General features: G+C 48.0%; 1 protein-coding gene and 1 non-coding gene across 3 annotated transcripts in view; one reads left to right on the top strand and one right to left on the bottom strand.

Annotated features, from left to right (window-relative positions):
* The window catches only part of LOC134984587 (zinc finger protein 260-like), a 57,049-nt gene that overhangs the window by 10,866 nt on the left and 20,348 nt on the right, over positions 1-25,835 (bottom strand). The window lies entirely within an intron of this gene.
* On the top strand, positions 23,549-23,667 carry LOC134984589 (5S ribosomal RNA). Its single transcript, XR_010191761.1, has one exon. It is a non-coding gene; the product is annotated as a 5S ribosomal RNA (ribosomal RNA).

The raw sequence follows: 25,835 nt of genomic DNA, 5'->3' as shown, positions 1-25,835 counted from the left end.
GAATACTTTCTGACCCACTGCATTGAGAAACATTCCCAGGAATAGGAGCCGCTGAGTAGGCTCCAGGTGGGATCCACCCATGATGTGACAGAAGCTGAATAGTGTGGCCTATATTGAGCAATAGAAGCTCCCTGGATCTAGCCTTTATCAAGAGATCGTCTAGGTAAGGGACAATACTGATCCCCTGGACTCGGAGCTGGATCATATCTGCCATCATCTTTGTGAAGACCCTCAGAGCTGTGGACAGGCCGAAGGGTAGCGCCTGGCACTCGTAGTGATCGTTCAGCAGGGCAAACCATAGGCAAGCCTGGTGAGGTGGCCAAATAAGGATATTGAGATAAGCGTCCTTTATATCCAACGAAACCATGAACTCCTGTTCTTCTACACCTGCAATCACTGCTCGCAAGGATTCCATCTTGATCTTGAAAACCTTTTAGCAAGGGTTCAAGGATTTTCGATTCAAAATGGGCCTTACCGAACCGTCCGGTTTTGGTACCACAAACAGGATGGAGTAGTAACCCTTTCCCTGTTGTTGTAGCGGCACTGGAGCAATGACTTGGGACTGGACCAACTTTAGGATGGCCTGTTGCAGCGTAACTCATGTATCCTCCAAAACTGGTAAGCTTGATTTGAAAAATCGTTCGGGAGGAGCAATGTTTAACTCCAGCTTGTAGCCCTGAGCAATGAGATCCTTTACCCAGGCATCCTAGTAGGAGCTTTCACAGATGCGGCTGAAGTGATGCAATCGAGCTCCCACCTCGAGATCCCATCAGGGTGGGGAGGGGGGGGGGGGGGGGGGGCACCATCATGCTGAGACCCTAGTGGAAGCTGAAGTGGTGCTTTGTTCCCGGGAACCTGCGGTGCCTGTTTTTTTTTGTCGTGCCTTTTGCCGTGTTTGAGGTGCATCTGGCTCTTGATCTGAACCTGGCAGTCCGAAAGGACTGGGTAGACAGCCCTGGGTAGGAATGCCTAGCCGGTGGGGCCCCAGAGGGGAAAAACGTGAATTTCCCAGCAGTAACCTTTGAAATTTCCCTGAGAAAGGAAGAGACCCCACACTGCTCTTGGAATCTGCGTCCGCTATCCACTGACGCAGCCACAAAGCTCTGCGCATTGATACTACCATGGCAGTAGTCCTAGCGCTAATAGCACCTATCTCCATGAGAGAGTCACACAAGACGCGTGCACTGATTGTGCTTTATGAGAGTCACTGTAATTACCAGGGACATATCTCCTGCAAGGACCTCTTGAATTTGACCCATCCATGTGTGAATCTACATGTGTCATCCAGCAACCCGCTTTCACAGGTCTTTGTGATACACCAGCTATAGGACTTTAATTACCTACCGGCAAATCCTTTTCTCGTAGTCCGTAGAGGATACTGGGGTTCCATTTCGTACCATGGGGTATAGACGGGTCCACTAGGAGCCAAGGGCACTTTAAGAATTTAATAGTGTGGGCTAGCTCCTCCCAGACTCAGTCTAGAAACTGTGCCCGGAGGAGACGGACATACTTCGAAAGAAGGATATATAAGGACAGTGGTGAGATTGGAACCAGCACACACATAACAAGAGGAAAGCCATGCTAAGCAAACTTGAACAGGAACAGCAACAGCTGAACCAACAATACTGTAACAAAGCAGGAAAACACAAAGCACTGGGCAGGCGCCCAGTATCCTCTATGGACTACGAGAAAAGGATATACCGGTAGGTAATTAAATATACGTTATAGTAAGAACTTACCGTTGATAACGGTATTTCTCCTGTGTCCACAGGTTTCCACAGGATAACATTGGGATATGCTGGAGCGAAAGCGGATTGGCACCAAACGATCACGAGCTTTCTGGCCTCCCAGGATGCACCGGGCTCGTACATATAATTCCGCCCACCGACTCCGTCAAATCAGTTGTTTCCAAAGCATTTAGGAAGGAGCATAATGTTTATTAACAGTTTCTTATATAGCGCAGCATATTCCGTTGCGCTTTACAATTAGAACAACAGTAATAGAACAAAACTGGGTAAAAACAGACAGACATAGAGGTAGGAAGGCCCTGCTTGCAAGATTACAATCTATAGTTTGAACCCTATTCAGGCGAGAAGAACACACATGCACACCCTTCCATGCAAGAGGGAAGAGGTTAGTGAGTATAAAGATTCTCAAATCAGGTGCGTCAGGGTGGGATCCCTGTGGAAACCTGTGGACATAGGAGAAATACCATTATCAACGGTAAGTTTTTACCATAACGTATATTTCTCCGAAAAGGTCCACAGGTTATCCACAGGATAACATTGGGACTTCCCAAAGCAATTTTTAGTGGTGGGGACGCTCCTGATTAGATAGAACCTTTCTCCCGAATTCAGCATGAGAGGCAAAAGTATCCAAAGCATAATGTCTAATGAATGTTTTAATGGAAGACCATGTGGCTGCCTTACATATCTGTTCTACTGAAGCACCATGTTGTCCTGCCCATGAAGGACCTACCTTACGTGTAGAGTGAGCAGAGACTTTAGCCGGAACAGGGAGATCAGCTCGAGAGCATGCTTCTGAAATCGTCATTCAAAGCCATCTTGCCAGCCTCTGTTTACTAGCAGGCCATCCTCTCTTGTGAAATCCGTAGAGAATGAAGAGAGAATCTGTCTTTCTGATGGCACTGGTACGATCTACGTAGATTCTTAATGCACGGACTATGTCCAGCGACGCTTCTCCCGCAGACAGTCCTGATACCTGAAAAGCCGGGACTACAATTTCTTTGTTAAGGTGAAACTTCGAGACCACCTTCGGAAGATAACCAGACTTAGTTCTGAGAACGGCTTTATCTGGAAAAAAGATCAGAAAAGGAGACTTACATGACCGCGCTCCTAAATTTGATACTCATCTAACTGATGCCGTAGTCAGTAGAAAGAGTACTTTAGCTGTCAACCATTTGAGATCCACTTTTTTAAGTGGTTCAAACGGAGCTTTGAGGACCAGACTTAAATCCCAAGGTACTGCAGGGTTGAATGCGCAGCATTCCCTGGAAAAAATTACGCACATCCTGTAAAGTGGCAATTTTCTTTTGAAACCATACAGTCAATGCTGAAACTTGAACTCTCAAAGAAGCCACCTTCAAACCCTTATCCATTCCTGCCTTAAGGAAATCTAAGATTCTGGATACTCTGAAAGATTTTGGATCTATACTTCTTTCACTGCACCAACGAATATAGGTTTGCCATATTCGGTGATAAATGCGAGCAGAGGAGGGTTTCCTTGCTCTGAGCATAGTTTGAATTACCTGTTGTGAAAAACCTCTTGACTTCAGGATAAAGGTTTCAACAGCCGTGCTGTCAAAGACCGCCGATCCAGATGCCTGTGATAACAAGGACCCTGCATCAGTAGATCTGGACGTTGAGGGAGCAGAATTGGAGCATTCATCGACATCCTCAGCAGATCTATGTACCAATGCCTTCTGGGCCAAACCGGTGCTATTAGGATCACGGCACTCTTTGCTTGTCTTATTTTCCTCACCACCCTGGGTAACAGGGTGATCGGAGGAAACACACAAGCCAGATGAAAGTCACATTTCACCGACAGTGCGTCCGCAATGATCGCTCCGGGGTCTCTTGTTCTTGACCCGTATGCCGGTACTGGTTCAGATGGGACGCCATGAGATCTCTCTCTGGCAAACCCCACTTGTCCTCTAGAGTCTGAAATACTTCCGGGTGTAGAGCCCATTCGGTTGCTTGAATGGTGTGTCGACTGAGAAAGTCCGCTTCCCAGTTTAGAACTCCTGGAATAAACACTGCGGACAATGCTGGAAGATACTAAAGTGGGCACATACTAAAGTGGGCAGAACTCCTTCTTTGCTCTTTGGCTGCGAGTTCCTCCCTGATGGTTGGAGGTACGCAACTGCATTGTTTGAGCGGATCTGGACTGGTTTTCCTTGCAGAATGTCCTTTGCCTGAATCAGTGCCATGTATATGGCCCGAAGTTCCACCATATTTATAGGCAGGCAACTTTCTTCTGTGGGCCATTGTCCCTGGAACCATCATTTTCCGGACACTGCTCCCCAGCCCTGAAGACTGGCATCCGTTGTCAGGATCTCCCAATCTGATATCCAAAAAGGTCTCCCCTTGTCTAGATGGGATGTCTGTAGCCACCAGGCTAAAGACCGTTTTACCTTTACTGGAAGTACCATCATTTGTGTTTTTTATGTCTGATGTATTCCATTCCAAAGGTCTTGAGTGGAATTGTCCATATTCCACCATGCCGAATGTTGACACCATCAACCCCATCACTCGCATTGCCATGTGAACTGATATTGTTTGACTGTGTATTAATTCCTGAGTCATTAACTGCACCTTGGATAACTTTTCCACAGGTAAAAATGTTTTCTGCAGACTTGAATCCAATACAGCCCCTAAGTGAATCATCCGTTGTGATGGAATCAGAGACGACTTTGCCCAATTTATGAGCCATCCGTGTTTCTGTAGACAAGTTATTGTCTGTTGGAGATGGCTCAAGAGCAATTCCTGGGATTGTGCCAGGATTAAAAGCTAGTTGAGGTACGGAAAAATTCTTATACCCTGCTTGCGGAGATAAGCGGCCATAACCACCATAATCTTGGTAAACACTTTGGGGGCTGTGGCTAACCCAAAGGGTAATGCCTGGAATTGAAAATGTTGCTGGAGGATAGGAAACCTGAGATAACACTGATGGGACAATGCTATCGGCACATGCAGGTAACCATCCTGTATATCCAGAGATACCATGTAATCCCTTGGTTCCATGGCCAAAACTATGGAACGCAACGTTTCCATGTGGAACCTTGGGACCCAAATGTATTTGTTTAACATTTTGAGATTGAGAATTGGCCGGAATGACCCATTTGGCTTCTGGACCAAAAATAGGTTGGAGTAAAACCCCTGCCTCCGTTGTGTCGGGGGTACTGGAATAATTACCCCGGACTGAAGCAATTTCTGTACTGCTTTTTGCAGGTCCCTGGCTTTCGCCTCTATATGAGACGGGCTGGTGCAAAAAAACCTTTGAGGATGCTGCTGCTTGAAAGGGAAAACATAACCCTGAGATACCACTTCTTGCACCCTGGCGTCTGTTGTCGACTGCTGCCATATGTGTGCAAACAGAAGAAGACGGCCCCCTACCTTGGAGTCCCCCAAGTGGAGGCCCGCACTATCAGGCTGATGGTTTATGTTCTGGTTTGGAAGCTGGCCCTCTAGTGGCCCACTGCCTCTTTGCTTTACCAGACTTATTGTACTGGGTTTGCTTTGATTCATTTTTACCTTTTGTTTTACCCTGCCACTGAAATGGCCGAAATCTCAAACCCTTAGGCTTAGGGTTATAACCGGCATGAAACCTGACCTTCTTGGATTCAGCTTCTGACTCCAGAATGTCCGTCAGTTCCTTACCAAAAAGAATGTTTCCAACAAAAGGCAAAGCTTCCAGAAACTTTTTGGATTCTGAATTAGCTTTCCATGTACGTGGCCAAATTGCTCTGCGAGCAGCTACTGTTAAGGCTGAAGCTTTGGAAGCAATCGTACCTATATCCATTGCTGCTTCTTCTAGGAATAGTGCAGCCTGTTTCATATGGGCTATATGGGACTCCTGCTCCCTAGTAGGTGCTGAGAGCCCATTTTCCAGTTCTTCAGCCCATTCAACTACCTCTTTTGCCATCTAAGCTGAGGCCAAAGCCGGCCTTATGACTGCCCCTGACAGAGAAAATATGTTTTTCAAAAAAACCATCAACTCTTCTGTCTGTGACATCATTTAATGATGTAGATGGCAAAGGTAAAATAGATTTTCGCACTAGTCGAATGACATGCGTATCTACCTTAGGAGGCACTTCTCTTTTTAAACAGTCCCCAGTTGGAAAAGGGTAGTAAGAATCCCATTTTTTTGGAATTCTATATCTCCTATTGGGCGTAGCCCAAGGTTCCTCCATGATTTCCGTCAGTTCCTCTGACCCTGGAAACTCAACCCTCACTGTTTTGGGACGTTTAAACACAAGTGCTTTAGTTTTAATTATTGGCTCAGCTGAATCTTCTAGAGACAGAATATCCTTTATTGCTCCAATTAACTCAGCTATATCTTCTGAGCTGAAACCCTCCATTTGTTCTTCATATGGTGAAGTAGAGTATACGGAGTCATCATCTGTTGTATCATCCTGTGTAGCTTGCGAATTGGATGATATATTTACCTTTGGTTTATCAGCTTGTTGACTTGTAGAAGCTGTTGGGGCTATACCATATGATGGGAGCTGCATGTATGTGTTAATAGTGTACCCTATTCCTGCGGTTGGAGCTGCACGGACCAACCTGTCAGCTATACTAGATAGGATTTGTGCAAACATGGCCCAAGGTGGATCTACTTGTTGTTGAACAGGGATCTGCCTTGTATTCTGCTGAAATGCAAAACAATTTGCACGTAACCCCTCCTCATTTGTCAAAGAGTTATTAACCCCACCTTGCAGGATAAACATGTTTTGAGTGTTGGTGTTACTGTTAATGTAACCTCGTCACCTTTGCCGCTCTTAGACATGATAAATAATCAGCTTTTCCACATTTACTACACAATCTGTGACTGAAAACACTTTATATGCATAAGTGATATCAATCTGACCCCAACCCAAGCACCAGCATTGAGGTTCAGAAGAAAACACTGACAAACATATATAAAGTCAGCAATCACACTAGCAGTCAGTCACGTTATATATTAGTCATATATTTGTCACATGAGCATATTATCAACTACGAACACATTTCAAGTATGTAGGCATACATTTACGGTTTACTGTCCTATGCTGTCCTTAATGTATTCAGACGCAATTGCAGATCAAACCACAGTATTGTACAAAACTCATATGCAATAGGCCCTAAACTTAACTAGTCATACTAACAACAGTAGATAGAAATTTAGTGCTGTATAACCCTTACTCCGTAGAGTGGGACACAGGGAGACTCACCCCACTCCAGGATCGATCAATACGTTTAGCAACCGCTGAGTGGATCCACACGCTACTAGTGTACACTGCCGCTCCGGTATTTTAAGTGGACACAGATGCTCAGTGAACGTTAGTGCATGCAGACGCTCATGTCTGCGACCCAGTCTCTTAGCGGTAAACCTCAGTGTATACAGACGCAGCGGCCTATGTTACGACTGAGTCCCCTCGTGGTAGCGTCTGAAACGGAAGTGAAGCAATTGGCGGGTGACACAAGGAAACTGGTCATGAACTTGGGGGAGGGGTGACCAGGAGAGCGTCTTACTCCCCACTGCTGACATCAACCCTAGGGATCGCAGCCTCAAACTAATCCTGGCGCCTTATGATCCCTAAAGGCTTTCACTAGAGCACCCGTGGTGGTGGTGCGCCAGCTGTTTGGTAGTCTCCTCTCAAACAGTGCGGCCCTTCTAAGCGTAACCGATGCCTTACCTTCTCCCCGTGCTCCGGCCACAGCCTAGTAACGCCTGCTGGACCTGCTAGTAACATCCGACACAGACGCCCGTCGAGACAGCACTTGTACCGTGGGTAAGTGTTGTTGCGACCCGGCGGAGAGTTTTAGGAGCAACTCTTTTCAATATGTGTGTAAGACACTGTTACGTAAAAAAAATAAGAATTTACTCACCGGTAATTCTATTTCTCGTAGTCCGTAGTGGATGCTGGGAACTCCGTAAGGACCATGGGGAATAGCGGGCTCCGAAGGAGACTGGGCACTCTAAGAAAGAATTAGGACTACTGGTGTGCACTGGCTCCTCCCTCTATGCCCCTCCTCCAGACCTCAGTTAGGGAAACTGTGCTCGGAAGAGCTGACACAATAAGGAAAGGATTTGGAATCCCGGGTAAGACTCATACCAGCCACACCAATCACACCGTACAACTCGTGACACTATACCCAGTTAACAGTATGAATAACAATTGAACCTCATGAACAGATGGCTCATAACAATAACCCTTTAGTTGGGCAATAACTATATACAAGTATTGCAGACAATCCGCACTTGGGATGGGCGCCCAGCATCCACTACGGACTACGAGAAATAGAATTACCGGTGAGTAAATTCTTATTTTCTCTGACGTCCTAGTGGATGCTGGGAACTCCGTAAGGACCATGGGGATTATACCAAAGCTCCCAAACGGGCGGGAGAGTGCGGATGACTCTGCAGCACTGAATGAGCAAACTCAAGGTCCTCCTCAGCCAGGGTATCAAACTTGTAGAATTTTGCAAATGTGTTTGAACCCGACCAAGTAGCAGCTCGGCAAAGTTGTAAAGCCGAGACCCCTCGGGCAGCCGCCCAAGAAGAGCCCACTTTCCTCGTGGAATGGGCTTTTACAGATTTAGGATGCGGCAGTCCAGCCACAGAATGTGCAAGTTGAATCGTGCTACAGATCCAGCGAGCAATAGTCTGCTTTGAAGCAGGAGCACCCAGCTAGTTGGGTGCATACAGGATAAACAGCGAGTCAGTTTTCCTGACTCTAGCCTTCCTGGAAACATAGATTTTCAGGGCCCTGACTACGTCCAGCAACTTGGAATCCTCCAAGTCCCGAATAGCCGCAGGGACCATAATAGGTTGGTTTAAATGAAACGCTGATACCACCTTAGGAAGAAATTGGGAACGAGTCCTCAATTCCGCCCTATCCATATGGAAAATCAGATAAGGGCTTTTACATGACAAAGCCGCCAATTCTGATACACGCCTGGCCGACGCCAAGGCCAACAGCATGACCACTTTCCACGTGAGATATTTTATCTCCACGGTTTTAAGTGGCTCAAACCAATGCGACTTTGGGAAATCCAACACCACGTTGAGATCCCAAGGTGCCACTGGAGGCTCAAAAGGGGGCTGAATATGCAGCACTCCTTTAACAAAAGTCTGAACTTCAGGCAGTGAAGCCAGTTCTTTTAGGAAGAAAATTGACAGAGCCGAAATCTGGACCTTAATGGAACCCAACTTTAGGCCCATAGTCACCCCTGACTGTAGGAAGTGCAGAAATCGACCCAGCTGAAATTCCTCCGTTGGGGCCATCCAGGCCTCACACTAAGCAACATATTTCCGCCATATGCGGTGATAATGTTTTGCGGTCACATCTTTCCTAGCTTTAATCAGCGTAGGAATGACTTCCTCCGAAATGCCCTTTTCCTTTAGGATCCGGTGTTCAACCGCCATGCCGTCAAACGCAGCTGTGGTAATTCTTGGAACAGACAGGGCCCCTGCTGCAGCAGGTCCTGTCTGAGCGGCAGAGGCCATGGGTCCTCTGAGATCATTTCTTGAAGTTCTGGGTACCAAGCTCTTCTTGGCCAATCCGGAACAATGAGTATAGTTCTTACTCCTCTCCTTCTTATTATCCTCAGTACCTTGGGTATGAGAGGAAGAGGAGGGAACACATAAACCGTCTGGTACACCCACGGTGTCACTAGAGCGTCCACAGCTATCGCCTGAGGGTCCCATGACCTGGCGCAATATCTTTTTAGCTTTTTGTTGAGGCGGGATGCCATCATGTCCACCTGTGGTTTTTCCCAACGGTTTACAATTATCTGGAAGACTTCTGGATGAAGTCCCAACTCTCCCGGGCGGATGTCGTGTCTGCTGAGGAAGTCTGCTTCCCAGTTGTCCACTCCCGGAATGAACACTGCTGACAGTGCTAACACGTGATTTTCCGCCCATCGGAGATTCCTTGTGGCTTCTGCCATCGCCATCCTGCTTCTTGTGCCGCCCTGTCGGTTTACATGGGCGACCACCGTGATGTTGTCTGACTGAATCAGCACCGGCTGGTGTAGAAGCAGGGGTCTTGCCTGACTTAGGGCATTGTAAATGGCCCTTAGTTATAGAATATTTATGTGTAGGCAAGTCTCCTGACTCGACCATAGTCCTTGGAAGTTTCTTCCCTGTGTGACTGCACTCCAACATCGAAGGCTTGCATCCGTGGTGACCAGGACCCAGTCCTGTATGCCGAATCTGCGGCCCTCTAAAAGATGAGCACTCTGCAGCCACCACAGCAGGGACACCATGGGCCTTGGAGACAGGGTTATCAGCCGATGCATCTGAAGATGCGATCCGGACCACTTGTCCAACAGATCCCACTGAAAGATCCTTGCATGGAACCTGCCGAATGGAATTGCTTCGTAAGAAGCTACCATCCTTCCCAGGACTCGCGTGCAGTGATGCACCGACACCTGTTTTGGTTTTAGGAGGTCTCCGACCAGAGATGACAACCCCTTGGCCTTCTCCTCCGGGAGAAACACCTTTTTCTGTTCTGTGTCCATAACCATACCCAGGAACAGTAGACGCGTCGTAGGAACCAGCTGCGACTTTGGAATATTCAGAATCCAGCCGTGCTGTTGTAGCACTTCCCGAGATAGTGCTACTCCGACCAACAACTGCTCCCCGGACCTCGCCTTTATAAGGAGATCGTCCAAGTACGGGATAATTATAACTCCCTTTTTTCGAAGGAGTATCATCATTTCGGCCATTACCTTGGTAAATACCCTCGGTGCCGTGGACAGACCAAACGGCAACGTCTGGAATTGGTAATGACAGTCCTGTACCACAAATCTGAGGTACTCCTGGTGAGGAGGGTAAATGGGGACATGCAGGTAAGCATCCTTGATGTCCAGTGAAACCATGTAATCCCCTTCGTCCAGGCTTGCAATAACCGCCCTGAGCGATTCCATTTTGAACTTGAACCTTCTTATATAAGTGTTCAAGGATTTCAAATTTAAAATGGGTCTCACCGAACCGTCCGGTTTCGGTACCACAAACATTGTGGAATAGTAACCCCGACCTTGTTGAAGGAGGGGTACCTTGATTATCACCTGCTGGAAGTACAGCTTGTGAATCGCCGCCAGCACTACCTCCCTGTCTGGGAGAGTCGTTGGCAAGGCTGATTTGAGGAAACGGCGAGGGGGAGACGTCTCGAATTCCAGCTTGTACCCCTGAGATACCACTTGTAGAATCCAGGGATCCACTCGTGAGCGAACCCACTGGTCGCTGAAGTTCCGGAGACGGGCTCCCACCGCACCTGGCTCCGCCTGTGGAGCACCAGCATCATGCGGCGGACTTAGAGGAAGTGGGAGAGGACTTTTGTTCCTGGGAACTGGCTGTATGGTGCAGCTTTTTCCCTCTACCTCCGCCTCTGGGCAGAAAGGACGCGCCTTTAACCCGCTTGCCTTTCTGGGGCCGAAAGGACTGTACCTGATAATACGGTGCTTTCTTTGGCTGTGAGGGAACATAGGGTAAAAATGTCGACTTCCCAGCTGTCGCTGTGGAAACGAGGTCCGAGAGACCATCCCCAAACAATTCCTCACCCTTGTAAGGCAAAACTTCCATGTGCCTTTTAGAATCCGCATCACCTGTCCACTGCCGAGTCCATAATACTCTCCTGGCAGAAATGGACATTGCATTTATTCTAGATGCCAGCCGGCAAATATCCCTCTGTGCATCTCTCATATATAATACTACGTCTTTAATATGCTCTATGGTTAGCAATATAGTGTCCCTGTCAAGGGTATCAATGTTATCAGACAGGGAATCTGACCACACAGCTGCAGCACTGCACATCCATGCTGAAGCAATAGCCGGTCTCAGGATAGTACCTGAGTGTGTATATACAGACTTCAGGATAGCCTCCTGCTTTCTATCCGCAGGCTCCTTTAGGGCGGCCGTATCCTGAGCGGTAGTGCCACCTTTTTTGACAGACGTGTGAGCGCTTTATCCACCCTAGGGGATGTCTCCCAACGTATCCTGTCCTCTGGCGGGAAAGGGTGCGCCATTAGTAACTTTTTAGAAATTACCAGTTTCTTATCAGGGGAACACCACGCTTCTTCACACACTTCATTCAACTCATCAGATGGGGGAAAAACCACTGGTTGCTTTTTCTCCCCAAACATAATACCCTTTTTTGTGGTACCTGGGTTAATGTCAGAAATGTGCAACACATTTTTCATTGCCGTAATCATGCAACGGATGGCCCTATTGGAATGTACACTAGTCTCTTTGTCGTCGACACTGGAGTCAGTATCCGTGTCGACATCTGTGTCTGCCATCTGAGGTAGTGGGCGTTTTTGAGCCCCTGATGGCTTTTGAGACGCCTGGGCAGGCACGTGCTGATAAGCCGGGCTGTCCCACATCTGCTATGTCATCAAACCTTTTATGTAAGGAGTTGACACTGTTGCGTAATTCCTTACACATATCCATCCACTCAGGTGTCGACCCGCAGGGGGTGACATCACATTTATCGGCACCTGCTCCGCCTCCACATAAGCCTCCTTATCAAACATGTCGACACAGCCGTACCGACACACCGTACAGACACAGGGAATGCTCTGACTGAGGACAGGACCCCACAAAGTCCTTTGGGGAGACAGAGAGAGAGTATGCCAGCACACACCAGAGCGCTATATATATACAGGGAGTTACACTGACACAAAGTGCTTTACCCTATAGCAGCTATAATACACAGTTTTTGCGCCTAAATTTAGTGCCCCCCTCTCTTTTTTACCCTATTGAGCCTGGAAACTGCAGGGGAGAGCCTGGGGAGCGTCCTTCCAGCGGAGCTGTGAGAGGAAATGGCGCCAGTGTGCTGGGGGAGATAGCCCCTTTTTCGGCTGACTTCTCCCGCTCTTTATTAATAATATGGCAGGGGATTTTTTACACATATATAGCTTACTATGCTATATTATGTGTGATTTTGCTATTTAAGGTACTCTAATTGCTGCCCAGGGCGCCCCCCCCAGCGCCCTGCACCCATCAGTGACCGGAGTGTGTGGTGTGCATAGGGAGCAATGGCGCACAGCTGCAGTGTTGTGCGCTACCTTAATGAAGACCGGAGTCTTCAGCCGCCGATTTCCAGGACGTTCTTCTTGCTTCTGGCTCTGCAAGGGGGACGGCGGCGCGGCTCCGGGACCGGATGACCGAGGCTGGGCCTGTGTTCGATCCCTCTGGAGCTAATGGTGTCCAGTAGCCTAGAAGCCCAAGCTAGCTGCAAGCAGGTAGGTTTGCTTCTCTCCCCTAAGTCCCTCGTAGCAGTGAGTCTGTTGCCAGCAGGTCTCACTGAAAATAAAAAACCTAAAATATACTTTCTTTACTAGAAGCTCAGGAGAGCCCCTAGTGTGCAACCAGCTCGAGCCAGGCACAGATTCTAACTGAGGTCTGGAGGAGGGGCATAGAGGGAGGAGCCAGTGCACACCAGTAGTCCTAATTCTTTCTTAGAGTTCCCAGTCTCCTTCGGAGCCCGCTATTCCCCATGGTCCTTACGGAGTTCCCAGCATCCACTAGGACATCAGAGAAATCTCTCAAAAAACATAGTAAGACTATAAAAATAAATCAAATAAAGCTTAGGGCTGTCAAACACAGCAGCCCCGTGACCATGGTCCGGCTCCTGCCGTACCAAACAAAAATCTGATTGGAGTGAGTCAGTGGGTGGGATTATATGGACGAGCCTGGTGCATCCTGGGAGGCCAGAAAGCTTGTGATCATTTTGTGCCAATCCACTGTCGCTCCAGCATATCCCAATGTTATCCCGTGGATAACCTGTGGACCCTGCTGGAGAAAATCCTATTTTCTCTTACGTCCTAGAGGAAACTAGGGTTCCATTTAGTACCATGGGGATGTACCAAAGCTTCCAAACCGGATGAGAGAGTGCTGAGGTTCCTGTAGAACAGAGTGACCAAACTGAAGGTCCTTAGAGGCCAAAGTATCAAACTTGTAGAACTTAGCAAACGTGTTCGAACCTGACCAGGTACTGCTCGGCAAAGTTGTAACACCCCTGACAGCCACCCAGGAAGAACCCACTGAACGAGTAGAGTGGGCCTGTACAGATCTTGGAACCGGCAATCCTGCCATGGAATAAGCATGCTGGATAGTTAGCCTGATGCAGCGAGCAATTGTCTGCTTATGATCCCAATAAGATTGGGTGTCTAAAGCACAAACAGCGCATCTGATTTCTTGTGATGGGCTGTCCGCTTTACATACACCTTCAAGGCCCTCACAACATCCAAGGCCCTTGAAGTAGCCGAGGTGTCAGTAGCCACTGGCACCACAATAGGTTGGTTGATATGAAAAGCTGACACAACCTTAGGAAGAAATTCTGACGCGTTCTGAGTTCAGCTCTATCCTCATGGAATATTAAGTAGGGGCTCTTGTGAGACAACGCCCCCAACTCTGACACACGTCTTGCTGACGTGAAGGCCAACAGTGTGACAGTCTTTCACATAAGAAACTTTACCTCCACCTCCTGTAGAGGCTCAAACCAATCTGAATGCAGGAACTGCAACACCACGTTGAGATCCCAAGGTGCCGTAGGAGGCACAAAGGGCGGTTGGAAGTTCAGAACCCCTTTTAAGAACGTCTGGGAGGGCAGACAATTGTTTCTGGAAGAAAATGGACAAGGCTGAAATATGGACATTTATAGGGCCCAGGCAAATGCCCACATCCACACCTGCTTGCAGAAAGAGAAGTAAACGTCCCAGTTGAAACTCCACCGCAGGAAACTGCTTGGATTCAAACCAAGATACATTTTTTCCAAATATGATGGTAATGCTTAGACATTACTCCCTTCCTGGGTTGGAATAATGCTGTCCAGGATCCCTTTCTGGGCTAGAATCTGATGCTCAACTTCCATGCCGTCAAACGTTGCCGAGGTAAGTCTTGATAGATGAACTTCCCCTGTTGCAGAAGGTCCTCGCAAAGAGGTAGAGGCCACGGATCCTCTAGGAGCAACTCCAGTAGATCCGCGTACCAAGCCCTTCTTGGCCAGTCTGGAGCAATGAGAATTGCCTGAATCCTTGTCTTTTTGATTCTTTTGAGAATTCTTGGGATGAGCAGAAGTGGAGGGAACACATACACTGTCTGGTAAACCCATGGAGTTACTAGCTCGTCAAACCACCACTGTTTGTGGGTCTCTTGACATGGAACAATACCGCCTGAGCTTCCTGTTGAGACGAGAGGCCATCATGTCGATCTGAGGAATTCCCCACCGACTTGTCACTTCCCTGAACACCTCCGGGTGGAGGTCCAACTCTCCTGGGTGGAGGTCATGTCTGCTGAGGAAGTCTGCTTTCCAGTTGTCTACTCGCGGAATGAAGATTGCCAACAACGCCACAGCGCGTTTTTCTGCCCAGAGGATAATTCTTGTTACCTCTAACATTGCAGCTCTGCTCTTCGTTCTGCCCTGTCTGTTTATGTACGACACTCCGTCACATTGTCTGTACCTGAATGGCTTGATCTTGAAGAAGATGTGCCACTTGTTGAAGGGCAGTGTATATGGCCCTAAGTTCCAGAATGTTTTTTGGAAGAATGGCTTCTTGATTTGGCCATTTTCCCTGGAAGTTTTCCCCCAGGGTGATTGCTCCCCAACCTCTGAGGCTTGCACATGTGGTTAGTAGAACCCAATTCTGAATCCCGAACCTGCGGCCTTCGATCAGGTGAGAAGTCTGTAGCCACCAGAGAAGCAAAATTCTGGCTTTCGGCGACAGGCGTATCCTCTGGTGCATGTGAAGATGCGATCCGGACCACCTGTCCAAGAGATCGAACTGGAAGGGCCTTGCGTGAAACCTTCCGTACTGCAGTGCCTCGTAGGAGGCTACCATCTTCCACAGTAGGCAAATGCACTGATGTACCGATATCCAAGTTGGCTTCAGGACATCCCGGACCATTGACTGGATCACCAATCCCTTTTCCAATGGAAGGAACACCATCTGTACTCCTGTATCGAGTATCATTCCCAAGAAGGGAAGCCCATTTGTCGGTTCCAAGTGTGAATTTGTAAAGGTTCAGAATCTACACGTGATCCTGGAGTAGTTGAGTTGAGAGAGCAATTCTTTGTAACAACCTCTCCAATGGAGGATGCCTTTATCAGTAGATCATCCAGGTATGGAATTATGTTCATTTCCTGTTTGCGGAGGAGGAGCATCGGTACACACGTACCGACAGCCACAACCACACTGGGGCTATAGGAGACAGACTATAAAGCCTGCAAGAGAGACACAGAGAGAGTTCTGCCAGCTCACACCCAGCGCCTATCCCGGTACTGAGGCCAGTGACATGACTGCCCAGACCTGCTAGCGCTTTTTACATATATAATAAATCACCCATCACTAGTGCCCCCCCCCCCATCCCGGCCTGTTTTGCACCCTGTTACTTGCACAGCAGTGTGGAGGTCAGGGCCAGATTCTCTGCAGCTTCTGTGAAGGGAAAAATGGCGCTGGTCAGAGCTGTGTGGGCTAAGCCCCGCCCACTAGATGGCACGCTACAGTCCCGCTAAAAGAATCTTTATACTGGCGGGGGTCCCTTAACAAGTGCCTGAGCACTGTTATATCCTATGCCAGTGCTGTTTGAGGTCCCCCATGCTGCCCAAGGCGCCCCCCCTGTGCTCTGCACCCTGCAGTGCCGTAATCAGTGTGGAAGCATGGCGCGCAACGCGGTACCTCAAACGCCGTCTTCTGACGTCACTGAAGTCTTATGATCTTCTCATACTCACCTGGCTTCAATCTTCTGGCTCTGTGAGGGAGGGGTGGGGTGACGGCGTGCCTCCGGGAACAAGCAGCTAGGCGTACCAAGTGATTGAATCCTCTGGAGCTAATGGTGTCTAGTAGCCTAAGAAGCAGAGCCCTTGAACTCACAGAAGTAGGTCTGCTTCTCTCCCCTCAGTCCCACGATGCAGGGAGCCTGTTGCCAGCAGGTCTCCCTGAAAATAATAAACCTAATAAAGTCTTTTCCCTGAGAAACTAGAGAGCTCCCCAGTGTGCATCCAGTCTCGCTGGGCACAGAATCTAACTAGAGTCTGGAGGAGGGGCATAGAGGGAGGAGCCAGTTCACACCCATTCAAAGTCTTATAGTGTGCCCATGTCTCCTGCGGATCCCGTCTATACACCATGGTTCTTGAAGCATCCCCAGCATCCTCTAAGACGTATGAGAAATTAGGTTTAAATAGTAAGTAGAAGGAAACTTCACTTTCTTCAGAGTCTGCCTCTGACGCCAAAATTCTTTACCAAAAAGAATATCTCAAGTAAAGGGCAAAGACTCTAGAACCTTCTTGGACTCTGTATCAGCTCTCCATGTACGTAGCCAAACCGCCATGTGAGCGGCTACTGCTGAGGCTGATGCTTGAGAGACAATAATAGCCATAAACATAGCCGCCTGCTTAATATGTGCAATATGGGATTTTTGCTCTCTAGATCCCAATGAAAGATCATCCTCCAATGCATCAGCCCAGGACACCACTGCTTTTGCCATTCAGGCTGAAGCCATGGCTGGTCTTACAATTGCCCCAGACAAGGAGAAATTTTTTTTTTTTTAAAAACACCTATTTTTCAGTAACATAACTTAATGATGTTGAAGGCAGAGGTAATGTATATTTTCCCACCAATCGAATGACGTGCGTATCTACTATGGGAGCCTCCTCCCTTTTTAAACAGTCCCCAGCTGGAAGAGGATAATGGGAATTCCATTTCTTTGGAATTCTAAACTTCTTACTGGGTGTGACCCAAGCCTCTTGCATAATCTCCATCAGCTGTTCTGACCCCAGAAATTCAGATCTGACTGTTTTGGGATGTTTAAACACAGGAGCCTTGGATTTAACAAAGGCTCTGTTGCCTCCACTAAGGATAGAATGGCTTTCACAGCACTAATTAGCTCAGGTATATCCACAGAGCTGGGACCTTCATCCTCGTCTCTGTATGCAGACCCAGAATGCGAGGAACCCTCATCCTCCCAAGTGTCCCCATCTGAAAAATGTGTAGACTGTGAGGATGTAGTTTCATGTCTGTGACTTACTTTCCACAGGCCTTTCAGTCTGTTTCTCTTGAAAGGCTGCAGATTCCTGGACTGGATGTGATAAAACCCAGCGGGAATGTTGCATGTAAGGGTTAATAGGGTAACCTATCCCTGGTATACGAGCTGGCATTATCCGCTCAGAAGCCAATGGGGGTTCAACTTGAACCTGTGCCTGCCTTATGATCCCTGGGGCCTAGCGCTGGTGCAGCCGAGGTGGCAGCCGCATCAGTAGTCTACATCCCGAAAACAGTGCGGCTGTATCTCCCGTCTTCCCCGTTAAGCGGAATGGATGCCGTACCTTCTACATGTGCTCCGGCCACAGCCTGGTAACGTCAGCTGGACTTGCTAGTACATCCTACACAGACGGCCGCCGAAACAGCACTGTACCCGTCGGTAAGCGTTGTTGTGACCCAGTAAGAAGTTGTAGAAGCGACTCTTCCTAAGGTGGTGTGTAAGACGCTTTTTAGAAAACTCGCTCAAAAAACCTAAGACTACAAAAATAAGATTTTACTCACCGGTAAATCTATTTCTCGTAGTCCGTAGTGGATGCTGGGACTCCGTAAGGACCATGGGGAATAGCGGCTCCGCAGGAGACTGGGCACAACTAAAGAAAGCTTTAGGACTACCTAGGGTGCACTGGCTCCTCCCACTATGACCCTCCTCCAGACCTCAGTTAGGATACTGTGCCCGGAAGAGCTGACACAATAAGGAAAGGATTTGGAATCCCGGGTAAGACTCATACCAGCCACACCAATCACACCATATAACAAGTGATACTATACCCAGTTAACAGTATGAAATATAACTGAGCCTCTTAACAGATGGCTCATAACAATAACCCTTTAGTTAGGCAATAACTATATACAAGTATTGCAGACAATCCGCACTTGGGATGGGTGCCCAGCATCCACTACGGACTACGAGAAATAGAATTACCGGTGAGTAAAATCTTATTTTCTCTGACGTCCTAAGTGGATGCTGGGACTCTGTAAGGACCATGGGGATTATACCAAAGCTCCCAAACGGGCGGGAGAGTGCGGATGACTCTGCAGCACCGAATGAGCAAACTCAAGGTCCTCCTCAGCCAGGGTATCAAATTTGTAGAATTTTGCAAAAGTGTTAGACCCTGACCAAGTAGCAGCTCGGCAAAGTTGTAAAACCGAGACCCCTCGGGCAGCCGCCCAAGAAGAGCCCACCTTCCTCATGGAATGGGCTTTTACAGATTTAGGATGCGGCAGACCAGCCGCAGAATGCGCAAGCTGAATTGTGCTACAGATCCAGTGAGCAATAGTCTGCTTAGAAGCAGGAGCACCCAGCTTGTTGGGTGCATACAGGATAAATAGCGAGTCAGTTTTCATGACTCCAGCCGTCCTGGAAACATAAATTTTCAAGGCCCTGACTACGTCCAGTAACTTGGAATCCTCCAAGTCCCTAGTAGCCGCAGGCACCACAATAGGTTGGTTCAAATGAAAAGCTGATACCACCTTAGGGAGAAACTGGGGACGAGTCCTCAATTCTGCCCTATCCATATGGAAAATCAGATAAGGACTTTTATGTGACAAAGCCGCCAATTCTGACACACGCCTGGCCGAAGCAAAGGCCAATAGCATGACCACTTTCCACGTGAGATATTTTAAATCCACAGTTTTAAGTGGTCCAAACCAGTGTGACTTTAGGAAATCCAACACCACGTTGAGATCCCAAGGTGCCACTGGAGGGGGCTGAATATGCAGCACTCCCTTAACAAATGTCTGAACTTCAGGCAATGAAGCCAGTTCTTTCTGGAAGAAAATCGACAGAGCCGAAATCTGGACCTTAATGGAACCCAATTTTAGGCCCATAGTCACCCCTGACTGTAGGAAGTGCAGAAACCGACCCAGCTGAAATTCCTCCGTTGGGGCCTTCTTGGCCTCACACCACGCAACATATTTTAGCCATATGCGATGATGATGTTTTGCGGTTACATCTTTCCTGGCTTTAACCAGCGTAGGAATGACTTCCTCCGGAATGCCCTTTTCCTTCAGGATCCGGTGTTCAACCGCCATGCCGTCAAACGCAGCCGCGGTAAGTCTTGGAACAGACAGGGCCCCTGCTGGAGCAGGTCCTGTCTGAGCGGCAGAGGCCATGGGTCCTCTGAGATCATCTCTTGAAGTTCTGGGTACCAAACTCTTCTTGGCCAATCCAGAACCACGAGTATAGTTCTTACTCCTCTCCTTCTTATTATTCTCAGTACCTTGGGTATGAGAGGCAGAGGAGGGAACACATAAACTGACTGGTACACCCACGGTGTCACTAGAACATCCACGGCTTTCGCCTGAGGGACCCTTGACCTGGCGCAATATCTTTTTAGCTTTTTGTTGAGGCGGGACGCCATCATGTCCACCTGTGGCCTTTCCCAACGGTTTACAATCATTTGGAAGACTTCTGGATGAAGTCCCCACTCTCCCGGGTGGAGGTCGTGCCTGCTGAGGAAGTCTGCTTCCCAGTTGTCCACTCCCGGAATGAACACTGCTGACAGTGCTAACACGTGATTTTCCGCCCATCGGAGAATCTTTGTGGCTTCTGCCATCGCCATCCTGCTTCTTGTGCCGCCCTGTCGATTTACATGGGCGACTGCCGTGATGTTGTCTGACTGAATCAGTACCGGCTGGTTTTGAAGCAGGGGTCTTGCTTGACTTAGGGCATTGTAAATGGCCCTCAGTTCTAGAATATTTATGTGTAGGGAAATCTCCTGGTTTGACCAAAGTCCCTGGAAGTTTTTTCCCTGTGTGACTGCCCCCCAGCCTCGAAGGCTGGCATCCATGGTCACCAGGATCCAGTCCTGTATGCCGAATCTGCGGCCCTCTTGAAGATGAGCACTCTGCAGCCACCACAGCAGAGACACCCTGGTCCTTGGAGACAGGGTTATCAGCCGATGCATCTGAAGATGCGATCCGGACCACTTGTCCAACAAGTCCCACTGAAAAGTTCTTGCATGGAACCTGCCAAATGGAATTGCCTCGTAGGAAGCTACCATTTTTCCCAGGACTCACGTGCAGTGATGCACCGACACCTGTTTTGGTTTCAGGAGGCCTCTGACTAGAGATGACAGCTCCTTGGCTTTCTCCTCCGGGAGAAACACTTTTTTCTGGTCTGTGTCCAGAACCATCCCCAGGAACAGTAGACGTGTCGTAGGGACCAGCTGTGACTTTGGAATATTTAGAATCCAACCGTGCTGTTGTAGCACCTCCTGAGATAGTGCTACCCCGACCAACAACTGCTCCCTGGACCTCGCCTTTATCAGGAGATCGTCCAAGTACGGGATAATTAAAACTCTCTTTTTTCGAAGGAGTATCATCATTTCGGCCATTACCTTGGTAAATACCCTCGGTGCCGTGGACAGGCCGAACGGCAACGTCTGGAATTGGTAATGACAATCCTGTACCACAAATCTGAGGTACTCCTGGTGAGGATGGTAAATGGGGACATGCAGGTAAGCATCCTTGATGTCCAGTGATACCATGTAATCCCCCTCTTCCAGGCTTGCAATAACCGCCCTGAGCGATTCCATCTTGAACTTGAATTTTTTTATGTATGTGTTCAAGGATTTCAAATTTAAAATGGGTCTCACCGAACCGTACGGTTTCGGTACCACAAACATTGTGGAATAGTAACCCCATCCTTGTTGAAGGAGGGGCACCTTGACTATCACCTGCTGGGAATACAGCTTGTGAATTGCCTCTAGCACAGCCTCCCTGCCGGAGGGAGTTGTTGGCAAGGCAGATTTGAGGAAACGGCGGGGGGTGAGACGTCTCGAATTCCAGCTTGTATCCCTGAGATACTACTTGAAGGATCCAGGGATCCACCCATGAGCGAGCCCACTGATTGCTGAAGTTTTTGAGCCGACCCCCCACCGTACCTGGCTCCGCCTGTGGAGCCCCACCGTCATGCGGCGGGCTTGGAGGAAACGGGGGAGGACTTTTGCTCCTGGGAACTGGCTGTATGCTGCAGCTTCTTCCCCCTACCTCTGCCTCTGGGCAGAAAGGACGCGCCTTTTACCCGCTTGCTCTTCTGGGGTCGAAAGGACTGTACCTGATAATACGGTGCTTTCTTTTGCTGTGAGGGAACATGGGGTAAAAATGCTGATTTCTTTTTCATCCACTAGGGGTCACTGGAGTACTCTTGGGATATGGACGGCTTCCACAGGAAGTAGGCACTGAATAAATTAATTTTGGGACTATACCTCCCCTCCATATCCCTGAGTACCTCAGTGTTTTTTCTGTGCTCGACACAGTTAGTAGGCTTGTGGCTTTGCTGCCACAGAGGTCCACATTTCATTGGATTTTTTTTCTAAGTTTTTTCTTTTTTCAACGATTTTCAACATCCCTTCCCCCCCTTCCAATAGGTGGGTCCGGGATAAGTGAAGGCTGCTTTAGCAGCTGTGGGTGTCGGACCTCTCAAAAAAGAGCTCCCTCACTACCACCTGCAGGACTAAAACCTGCAGTAAAGGCTGGACGGAACTTACAGAGAAGGCCCGTCATAGCCCTCACCACAGGGTCCAGGTATGTTGAACGGGGCAGTCAGCTCACGCTGCCGCCCCACTGTGTGGGACACTGTGTGTGTATGTGTGTGTGTGGCCCAGGCCCTCGATGCCGCTTCGGGCTCCCTCTCCACCATAGCCCGGCTCCGTGTATAGAGAACGGTATACGGAGCATGGGGGGACACACAAATGAGAGTCAAAAGGCAGGTTTCTTAGCCTAGTGAGTAACTTTGCTGCCACAGTGATGTTCCCTGCACACAGAAATGTCAGGGTCACTGGATAAAATCTCATGATTAAACTCTTATTGATAAGGGAATACAGCAGAGCTGCATATGTTTTACAAAAGGCTATGAAGTCCTGGTTAAAGCAAGATTAACCATGTTTCCTGTTGTATTTCCAGAAATTCCTGTGTTACATCTCTCCTCCATTGAAGGCGCAGGGGTGTTAAGGGGAATTTGGGAGCAGGCATATGGCTGGCGTGCACTGCACTTGGCCAGATATAATAGAGACACCTTAGTGCTATTTACTGAGTCGTGCAAGTTGTCGGTCTTTGTTTTTGTTTTTGGTTGTATTGTCTGTCTGCATGAGTAAGACACCAGCAATTACTAATAAGCAGTTTCCCTGCCATGTCTAAAACATGGATATACATAATTATTTATATCATAACTGTTTATAATGATATTATCCTAAACACTGCAAATCTGATTCAGGTTGTGGCAGCCAAATACTGGTTTTGTTCATTTGTTGTAAAGTAAGTATGTTATAACAATTGTAAAGCACATGGTGCTTATAAAACAGTATCTGTGGAGCCGTGTGAGTTCACTCACCTGCAGCAGCTTTGGCTTAAATCACTTGGCCACACCACACTGGATACGCCCAATCTCTTCTGATTTTGGAAGCTAAGCAGTGTTGGGGCTGATTAGCCACCTGGGAGGATACGCCCAAACTCATCTGAGCTTGGAAGCTAAGCAGGGTTGCATACTGTTTTACCATCTGGGAAACTGGTGATCCAACTAGATTGCATACTAATACATGCTAGTTTAAACTGTTAAAAATAGCTCAGTTTGGGCTTACACTATCAATATAAACCTACTATAGGTTTTACAGTCAGGATAGCTCTCCAGAGCGCGCTCCCGGCGCCGGCCACTAGAAGGGCCCATTAACTAAGCTGTGGTCAAGCAGCAGTCATCTCAGGTTTTAAGCCTGTGAGAGGTCACATTTAGTTCAGACTTGTAAAAATGTGTTATACCTATGTACAGGATATGTGTATAGGGGATCTACAGCCACACCACACTGGATACGCCCAATCTCAACTGATTTTGGAAGCTAAGCAGTGTTGGGCCTGGTTAGTACCTGGATGGGAGACCACCTGGGAATACAAGGTGCTGTAGATACTATGTGTGTGTATATATATATATATATATATATATATATATTTATTAAAGTCTGAACATGTGTGAATATACATTGTTGTATATATGTATATATAATATGCTGACATTAAAAGTCTATTTTGCAGTAAGCAAGAATAATTGATCAGCACTCAGTGCTTATTAACACTATCTGTTGAGCACTGCAGACATGGCCACACCACAGCAGTTTTGCTTATTGTTTTTACAGGTGGCTCGGTAGCCAAGTGGTTAGGCTTTCCGGCCACAGTGAACATTGTGTTTGCATGAACACTGGTTCAGATCCTGGTTTAACAGGTGTTTTAAAAAAAAAAAAAAAAAAAAAAAGTAGGACAATTTTTTTCTTTTAATGTTACTTCCTGGTTCTTTCTCGGAAGTTGCTGCCCTACAACACTTAGACTCTGGAGGAGCGGGGTGTTGTTAGGAGTTTAATTTATTAATTGTTTTTGTACAGCATGACTCTACAGGAAGATTCACTATTGCTGGTAACCACATGCACGGTAATGCGGGTTTATACACACGTTATTTCCGTGGTGTACTTACTGGTTGGAGTACATGATCTCTTGCACTTACATGTGCAGCAGAGTACTGCAATGGATGCATGCTGGGCCCATAACCCAGAGGTAGGCAGATTGAAACTATCCTCTGCTATATGCATTTATGCATAATCAAACAAGCAGCTTCGCTGCAAAGTCGGTCACACAGTGTGTCGGACAAATACGAATCTGGGCCAGTGGCGCAATGTATATCGCATCTGACTTGTTTAAGTTGCCGTGATCGTATAGTGGTTAGTACTCTGCGTAAAGACTGCACAGACAGTTTCAGTTAGATTGTTGCGGTCGATTTGCCGCCAGCCCTCATAGCACCAAGCCAGTACGTCAGGTTCTCAGCGAAGGCTGAACAATTTCCAATCAGAGACAATTGCATTTATTGGGGGTTTTACTACATATCGGAGTATACCCTACACAGCAGTAGGGCTGTTGCTTCGCCCTGCTTTGGTAAGGGTTTGAGGTAACAAGGCTGTAGTGGCAGGGCATTCCGGTTCAGGTTTGCCCTAAATAAAGACCACCTTACACTTCTTGCTGCCTACAGCTTCTTTGGACGTTGGCAGTTGGTTATTGCGTTCTAGCTTCGCTAGTAGCGCATAACGTCCACTTTGGCTACGTTCCTAACAGGCGGAGTCGGATTCCAAACGAGATAGATCGCAGACCAAGTGGGGAGGAAAATCTGATTTCCTACCATTGTCTACGCGAATTTCTGGATGATTCCGTCTCAACGACTTCAAATCCTAAGTATGATTCTCAATACGGTAAATCAAAGAATTTACATACCCGAACAGAAAGTACAGGTCATTCGTCATCTGGTACAATTAGTGCTCAAGCCACGCACAGTCTCGGTCACTTGGGCATTCGCCTATTAGACAATGGTGGCGGCTTTCGAAGCGCTTCAGTTCGGAGGACTTCACTCTCGTCCTTTTCAATTGGATGTGTTCGCACAGTGGTCGGGCTCGCATCTGCAGATTTACTGCAGAAGTGAGGTTGTCTCCAAGGACCAGAGAGTCTCTACTCTGGTGGCTCAAAGTACAGAATCTAACCGCAGGGAAACGGTTCGGTGCCTGGAATTGGATAATTCTCACGGCGGACGCAAGTCTCAGAGATTGGGGAGCTGTAGTTCAAAATTATCAGCTCCATGGTCTCTGGGCGGATCACGAAAGATTGCTGCCTATAAATGTCCTGGAACTCCGGGCAATTTACAATGCGCTACTATAAGCAGTGCACGGGCTGCAGGCTCAGGCTGTTCAGGTGCAGTCAGACAATGCGACAGCAGTCGTATACATCAACAAACAAGGAGAAACTAAAAACCGGAGGGCAATGCGGGAGGTACAGATGTGTCCACATGCTGCTCCAGAAGTGGAGTTACCCGCAGGTGGACCTGATGGCATCTCGCCGCAATCATCAAACGCCCCAGGTCGTGTCCAGAACGAGAGATCCAAAGGCAGTGGCGGTGGATGCTCTCTCAATCGCGTGGCCATACAGTCTCGTGTATCTATTTCCACCGTTTCCGCTGCTCCCTCTGTGGCTAAAACGGATCAAAGGAGAGTCCGTCACAGTTATACTAGTGACGCCTCTTTGGCCTCTGGAGAGCTTGGTTCT

This window comes from Pseudophryne corroboree, assembly GCF_028390025.1.
Source record: "Pseudophryne corroboree isolate aPseCor3 chromosome 3 unlocalized genomic scaffold, aPseCor3.hap2 SUPER_3_unloc_68, whole genome shotgun sequence".
NCBI classification, from domain to species: domain Eukaryota; kingdom Metazoa; phylum Chordata; class Amphibia; order Anura; family Myobatrachidae; genus Pseudophryne; species Pseudophryne corroboree.
The sequence above is the reverse complement of the archived record's forward strand: the minus strand, read 5'-3'. Positions and strand labels throughout refer to the sequence as shown.